The following is a 7,958-nucleotide window of genomic DNA, read 5'->3' on the forward strand; positions in this document are numbered from 1 at the left end:
GAGACAATAATTTCAATACAATAGCTACACAGAACATAAAACCTACCACTCATCATAGGCCTATATCTCTTAGCTAAAAGTGGTTCTGTTTTATTTGCATTTTTTAAACGATTCTTTGGAAGCCAATTCATTTTTATAGCATATGAGTCATACCCTGGGATATTACGAATGAGGATTTATAGTTTAAGGGACTTTTGAAACAGGCCCTGGTGATTCAGGAGAATATTGGTGGTACTAGATTTGTAATTAGTGGTAAATATGTGACCCATTCATAGCCATTGTGGATTTGTTAATAGTGGTGAAATTTTTGTATACATTTGAATTATGCACTCAATAGTTTCAGCAAATTCATTACTAAGAATTAATCTTGTTTTACAGATTTAAGGCTTTCATGCCAGCTAAATAAAATTGGTATGTATCTATAAACATTTACTTCAAATGAAGATATGTGAACTTCTTTGTAAGGTCCAAGACATAAAAGCTGAGCTGAAACTCTGCAAACAATGCAACAACATAAAGAACACCTGAAATAAGAAGCCGATGCAAGGTAACAACGAAGTCATTTCCAACCTTATTATATAAGAACAAAAGTAACAGTAGCAATCAAATTACTAAATTAGCATCTCCAACTTTGTAATAACAGTGATTATGGAATATATGTATCAAAACTAAATCTCAACAAAGTAGCCTATGCAATGCAGTGTTTTGTCAATTGAATTAAAAAGTACTTTCAAATCCCTGTCAACTTCCAAATGCCAGATGGTCTTGTGAAACTTAAATTGGATGGATACTGACCTGTTCAGAACACCACCTAAAGCAGCAGGGATGAGCACGTCACAGTCTTCAAGCAAGAGAGTTTTGGGATCAATTGAATCTGTTGCTTCAAATCTTTTAACAACACCATTACTCTTTGTGTGCTTCATTAAAGCTGGAATGTCAAGGCCATTGTTGTTCTTTATAGCTCCTGAAATGTCACTAACTGCTACAATCTTTCCACCCTTTTCATGGATAAGTTCAGCTGCCCAGGAACTGAAATTTCCAAAACCCTGAAAAGGTCAGAGAGGTTTTGGTTCAAGAATATATTTCAGTCTGTAATGGTTCATTGCCATATTTATGCAGCCAATTTCATTTCATTTAGTGTCCATAGATATCCTTTGAGTAAAGCAAAAGCATGGTAATGAGTTTCTTTGATGCAATTAGTGCAACTAGTAAATTCAAAGAAAGGCAAGCAAGATGGTGTTTTTTTTATGCGGCTAGACTTACATTCACAGTAAAGGCTGAAGAGAAAAACAATCTACCTGGATTACAAAACGTTGACCTGAGATGCTTTTACCATACTCAGCTAATAAAGCTTCTGTTGCAAACATAACACCTCTACCAGTTGCACCATCCCTGCCAAGGGATCCACCTATATCCTATCCATCACAAAAGAATCTTTCTAACACAAAAAATATATGTAAATTATACACTCAAGAGGTTGGTGAGGTCTTTTGAAATAAATATTTATATACTTACAACAGGTTTTCCAGTAACAATTGCAGGTGAGTATCCGTGGAATTTTGAATACTCGTCTAATATCCAGGCCATTGCCTGTTCACATCAACCATGTAAGCATAGTGGATATTGAAGAAATATGTATTAAATCTCAGAGCTAATAAATCTAACTCTTTGAATAGGAATAATGGAAAAGACCTGTGAATTAGTTCCCATGTCAAGTGCTGGAACATCTATGTGGACTCCAATAAAATCATGGATCTTCTGAGTAAAGACACGAGTAAGCCTTTCTAACTCACTGAAACTTAAACTCCGCGGGTCGCAACCAATACCACCCTTTGCTCCCCCATATGGTATGTTAGCTACAACAGTCTTCCATGTCATTAGTTGTGCTAAGGCATTTACCTCATCTGGGTCAACCTGCATACCCCAGCGATAAATAGATTATTTATAGCATTCTCTGAAATGATTGTTGCAAACTGGATGAATTGCAAAAAGGGTTATGTTAATAGCTCAAAGTACTACTAACTTAAAAAGGAAGTAAGATTCATAACTTTCCTTGTGCTTTATACTTCCCATATTGCTCGATATTAAACAAGAAGAAAGCCATATTAGGTTTCCATTATAGCAATTTCAGTGCACACATAGCCATATATGTTTCCAAAACATCAAACTAGAGATAGATGTAACATCAAGTAACTCAACCATAGATGTAGTTGCCCGTGCATTGTCATGTTGCACCCTAAAGCCTACATATGAGGCTAAAGTTCCATCATCTTTAGGAATGGTGCACTCAACCTGAGGTCCAGATTACAAATGAGAAAAGCAGTCAAAATAATCCCTTTAAAAACCCTCAAAATGCCAAAAGCAAGAAAATGAGCTAAGATGAAACAACAAAAAATTCCTTGATAGGAGATGTAGAGTCCAGAATTTCAAGCAATAAAAAACAGAGACATGGAGAATGCAATTCACATAATACAAATCTCTTTAGTTAATGAAAGAAAGGACAGATTCTATGTGTTAACAAAAGAAGGGTGTAGCATCCCGACAAGTATAGCTTATGATTTTACTTATCACACTGAGGGATCAGAAGTTCAATCGATGAGTTGCAACACTTACATGGACTACTGTATATGGACCTCAACCACAACAAATGTACCCACAATACAAAACTAAGATCTAAATTTCTATGGATAATTTGTTAAGACCACGCACTAATAGATAAGAAATTCAACTACAAAGTTGAAAAGTTCGTTCTGAAAGGGATATTTAGAGAAGATATGAACCAAAGGAAACACATTAAGCTTGAGCTCCTCAGCCAAACCATTTCAACTATTGTTTATGCTATGTTGCATCTGCAACAGCCATATATGTTTCCAAAACATCAAACTAGAGATAGATGTAACATCAAGTAACTCAGCATAGATGTAGTTGCCTTAATAGGACATAAAAGATCTTGCATGCAGATATTGCCAATCGTTAGCAGTTACTACATATCAGCGATCATAAACTCACCTCTGGATGGTAGCGTATCCCTCCCTTCATGGGTCACCGTGCATTGTCATGTTGCACCCTAAAGCCTATATATGAGGCTAAAGTTCCATCATCTTTAGGAAGGGTGCACTCAACCTGAGGTCCAGTTTACAAATGAGAAAATCAGTCAAAATAATCCCTTTAAAAACCCTCAAAATGCCAAAAGCAAGAAAATGAGCTAAGATGAAACAACAAAAAATTCCTTGATAGGAGATGTAGAGTCCAGAATTTCAAGCAATAAAAAACAGAGACATGGAGAATGCAATTCACATAATACAAATCTCTTCAGTTAATGAAAGAAAGGACAGATTCTATGTGTTAACAAAAGAAGCATGTAGCATCCCGGCAAGTATAGCTTATGATTGTACTTATCACACTGAGGGATCATAAGTTCAATCGATGAGTTGCAACACTTACATGGACTACTCTATATGGACCTCAACCACAACAAATGTACCCACAATACAGAACTAAGATCTAAATTTCTATGGATAATTTGTTAAGACCACGCACTAATAGATAAGAAATTCAACTACAAAGTTGAAAAGTTCGTTCTAAAAGGGATATTTAGAGAAGATATGAACCAAAGGAAACACATTAAGCTTGAGCTCCTCAGCCAAACTATTTCAACTATTGTTTATGCTATGTTGCATCTGCAACTGATACAGCAATCGGAGTCCTGTAACTACCAATTGGCAGTGGCACATATAGCCATGAACTACCAGATCAAACCCACTCCTACAGAGCTAAAGAAGAAATATTTTATGCCCGATGAAGACCATGGATTTAGATGAATTGCAAATTCCCTTGATCTTATGAGAGATGAGTAAACCAAAGATATCAGACAAAGTCCAGGCCATAGAGTTAACCCGTGGTTTGAGCAGCATTCAAATTTAATGTATACCCTAAAATGCATCCATATTTCTTCACATGGTGGTTTTAAATACACTACATCTGAACAATGTTCTCAGCACTGTTAAAGGCTAGCAAACCCTCTTCCTGCTTTATGTTCACCCCAGAATTGGAAAATAACAGGTCTCTATACCATAGGTCTCTATACCCCAGTACTGTTGAACTACACAGAGCAATCCATTTCCTCACCATTCATCCTACACTACCCCAACATAAATTTGACTTGGGGCTTCTTCCATGACCTTTATGTGAAGCTAACCTAATTTAACTTGCATCAACGTTCAGGAAGGTTATATTAATCAAAATTGTGGACATCATCTTAGTATTGAAGATAGTGGCAATTTTTAGAATTGTTAGCACCTTACGTCAATCAATCGCACAAAATGAATCTACCTTGGAATTACAGTGACAAAAATTCACCTCAAAATGATCAATGCTTACCATGCTACTTTCTGAAAATACAAGCAATGGGGGATAATGACACCGCAGAGCATATGCTAGACCCAGAAAAAGACTCAACCCATGAATTTATGATGTTTGAGAACTTCAATTGTGAAAAACAGGCATAAGAAATATAGGCACAAACAGATTATATATTATCATACCAAGCAATTGAAACAAGAGGTTGAGAAAAGTACAGATCCAAAAGAGCATCTATGCTCAACCATTGTGATGTGAGCTGGTTGTTTGTCGTATTTTTCCTGGACTAAAAGAGTTGGACTAAGGGTGTTTTAGAATTTCACTTATGAGAATAAGACACAAGGCAAATGTGAACAAAAAAATAACAGATTATCATACCAAGCCATTAAAACAAGTGGTTGAAAAAGTAAAAAATCCAAAAGAACATCTATGCATAACAATATAAAGCTGCTTCAGCCATGTGATGTAAGTTTGTTGTCTTTTCCCTTTAGAAAGGTTGGACTATGTGCTAGGAATTCAATTATGAAAACAACACAAGGCATATAGGCACAAGAAGATTACAAATTATCGTACTAATCAATTGAAAAAAGACCTTGGAAAAGTACGAATCCCACAGAGCATCTTCAACCATATGCCATATGCGTGGTTGCTTGAGCCCTGTGATGTGAACTTGTTATGAAATAAGGTACAAGGCACATGACCACAAACAGATTTTCTATTACCATACCAAGCAATTGAAGAGGTTGAAAAAGTACAAATCCAAAAGACCATTTATGTTCAACCATATGCTGGTTGAGCCCTGTGACGTGAGATGTTTGTTTGTGTCTCTGCCCTTAGATTGGGGAAGTTTTAGAACTTCACTGCTAAGCTTTAAATAGATATTTTTGAGCAGATTTTTATGTAATTTTTTACTCCATTAAATAGTTCTATTGTCTGTCAACATTGTAATCCTATTGCTAGTAATATGGGAACTTGGAAGGTCAATATGTGGAGAAAGTCCCCTGATATGGAGGCCACGTTTAGTAGATAGGGCCGAGAACGGTGTTTATAGGATTCTTGGCTAGAAGACAAAAAAATTTACAAATATCAAAAATACCCAATTGTGACTTTGCTTACATCCTAATATCTCCTACTGGGTCTCTCCAAGATGTAAACAAAAATATGTTATCCTATTAAGATCACCTCAATCTATGAAAGTGTTATCCAATACGATCAGACTTCAAGAGAAGTATTGTTCAATTTGCGTGGTGCTGGAACATGAATATTAATCAACCCCTACACGGTTTGATTGTGTTGGATTCCTGGCTTAGCATCTCATAACATAAATATTCGCAATTTGTTTAGGAAGCATAATCATAGAGAGAGAAACTGTACCAGAGTCTCCAAAGACTTCTTGTATGTCTCTCCTGTGATGGATGCCACAACGCTAATGTTACTTTTTGTCATGTAGAAATTCAGCAAACTATGGAACCTTCTCTTATTTAAGAATTCAAATAGCATTTTTCATGCTCACCTTCCAAATTAGGAAAACGGGTTTGCCTTCTCTGCCTACCAATTTCTGGAGTATTTTTCTTCTCAAACCCTGCATTCAAAATAGCCAACATACAAACCACCGAGTTTTCATCAAATTCTCCTAACAAATCCGTTTGTTGAACAACTATAACATATCAAACTTGTCTCGTTTTTAAAAATCACGGAGATAGATAGAGAGTGATAGGACCTTCAGCTGCTGTGCAATAAGAATCCCTGGATACAGCCTGCACTGCTCCAATCTGCCATTAAAGTCACTTTCAACTCTCTGGTAAGAACAAAGCATATAGATACAGAGCTTTTAAAGAATAAGTGTTGGCTTTAATTAGGACTCACCCCTGGAGCTTTCACGAAACTCTCAGTTACACGATTCAGCAGAGGATGACCTAAATCGAAAAGGCATTTCCCGTCAAATTTCTTCAGATCATTCAGAAGACAATATGTGAGCTGTTTGTATCAAGAAGACAAGAATTAATTGGCCGTCTATTAACCGTGTTATTTTTCAACCAAGTAATTTATTATATTTAAACATAAATTGAAGTTCATTAAAATTATTAGTAAAGTGAATATGCCGGTTAGAAGCATGCACAAAGAAACATGGCCACATGTTAGCAACGTAAAGTTTCTTCTCGTACACAAGACCAACTAAACAGCAAGAACCAACTGCTGCAAGCTGTGCTTTTGTGGACCAAGCATTTGTCACAAGAGACATAAATCCCTCTTGAACTTACGATCTTAGCGTCGTTGTTCCCTTTTCACTGTTGTGACTGTGATTACCTTCAGGCTCTGTCAACCTAGCCCAGAAAGATTTGTGTAGCAGCCACTGCCTTATCTCTCTAATGTCCCATCCTCTGATCTGTCTCATGTCCCAGCTCTGTGATCGTTCTGGGACCCGTTCTGTTCTCGCTTTGCTAACATGGTAATGGTGAACAATAGATTTTATGCCTCATATTATGAGAATTGTAATTTGATATTCAGTTTCTATTATACTAGGATTTACTCTAGTTGCAATTAACTTTTAATCAAGAGTCACTTAGGTTGATGATTATCAGTGTTTTTGACATACCTATTATGTGAGTGTACTTGAGGATATATATAGCCTTGTGCACATGCATAGAATTGTGAAACGTTGCCTCAGAATTCCGTTGCTTTCACGGTAGGCCAATCCTCTGTCCTCCTCAGGAGGGCCTTCGATGCCCTAAAAGATCAATCCTCAGCCTCAGGATGATTCTGGTACCCAGAAGAGTAATTCGTTGTTCCCAGGAGGCCCTTCGCCGCCTTGGAAGACCAACCTGCAGCCTCAGGCTCAGGAAGACTCTGCTACTTGGCAAAGGTAATTCGCTGCCTCCGCTGCCTTACAAGGTTGACCCAACCCTCGTTGCCACAGACAATTAAGTTTCCAATCTTTGTTGGACATAGAAAGTCTGATTCTTAGCCCTGGTATGCCACCCGCCCGATAGCAATGGCGTTTACAACATCATCATGAGCCTGAATCGTTTCGATGCACTTGAGGTTCGAGACTCGCCATACCTTCACAGTCATATCTGACGAGTCTGAATACAAGAAACCATTGGTGTAAGCTAGAGAGCATATCGCACACTGAGCTTTACTAAACCTTCGCATAGCCGGACAGAAGTAATGCTAACATTAAAACCAGACACCCGTGACGGTTAGCGAAAATGCACCGGGCTTATTGATTTTAAGCTATGGTCGAGCCTCTTCCGCCTCGAGAAGAGGCCAAATAAGATGGCGAAGTTGAGCTGCGAATGAAAGTTAGCATACGTCCCGCACAAAGCATTTCAAAACTTTAGCATAACAACCGAAACAACCAAATAACACCTTCGAATTAATGAATTAATGCTATCTCCGTCCGGAACGATTACTATAGTCCCTGCCGGATGTCACATGGCAGGGACTAATAAGTTTAATGTTAAGTGATGTAAGTATGAGTAGTTTAACCAGAGAATTTATTAAAAAAATTTGATGCACTTATGGTAATCATGAATTAAAATCGGAAGCTAAACTATTCGAAATGAACAATATATTAAAAACAAAGTAGGAGTAAAACA

General features: G+C 37.2%; 1 long non-coding RNA gene and 1 pseudogene across 1 annotated transcript; both read right to left on the minus strand.

Annotated features, from left to right (window-relative positions):
- Positions 1-429: 429 nt before the first annotated feature.
- Positions 430-4,383, minus strand: LOC149204256 (glutamate dehydrogenase 1-like; annotated as a pseudogene).
- Positions 4,384-5,731: 1,348 nt separating this feature from the next.
- LOC149204257 (uncharacterized) lies at positions 5,732-6,143 on the minus strand. The gene is made up of 3 exons (XR_016251758.1): positions 6,080-6,143; positions 5,873-5,941; positions 5,732-5,765 (listed from the first exon to the last, which is right to left on the minus strand). It is a non-coding gene; the product is annotated as an uncharacterized LOC149204257 (long non-coding RNA).
- Between the last annotated feature and the right edge of the window lie 1,815 nt (positions 6,144-7,958).

The sequence above is a fragment of the Pinus tabuliformis genome, chromosome 1_2 (assembly GCF_031772625.1).
Source record: "Pinus tabuliformis cultivar Carrire ecotype Pingquan chromosome 1_2, CPIR1, whole genome shotgun sequence".
Lineage (NCBI taxonomy): Eukaryota > Viridiplantae > Streptophyta > Pinopsida > Pinales > Pinaceae > Pinus > Pinus tabuliformis.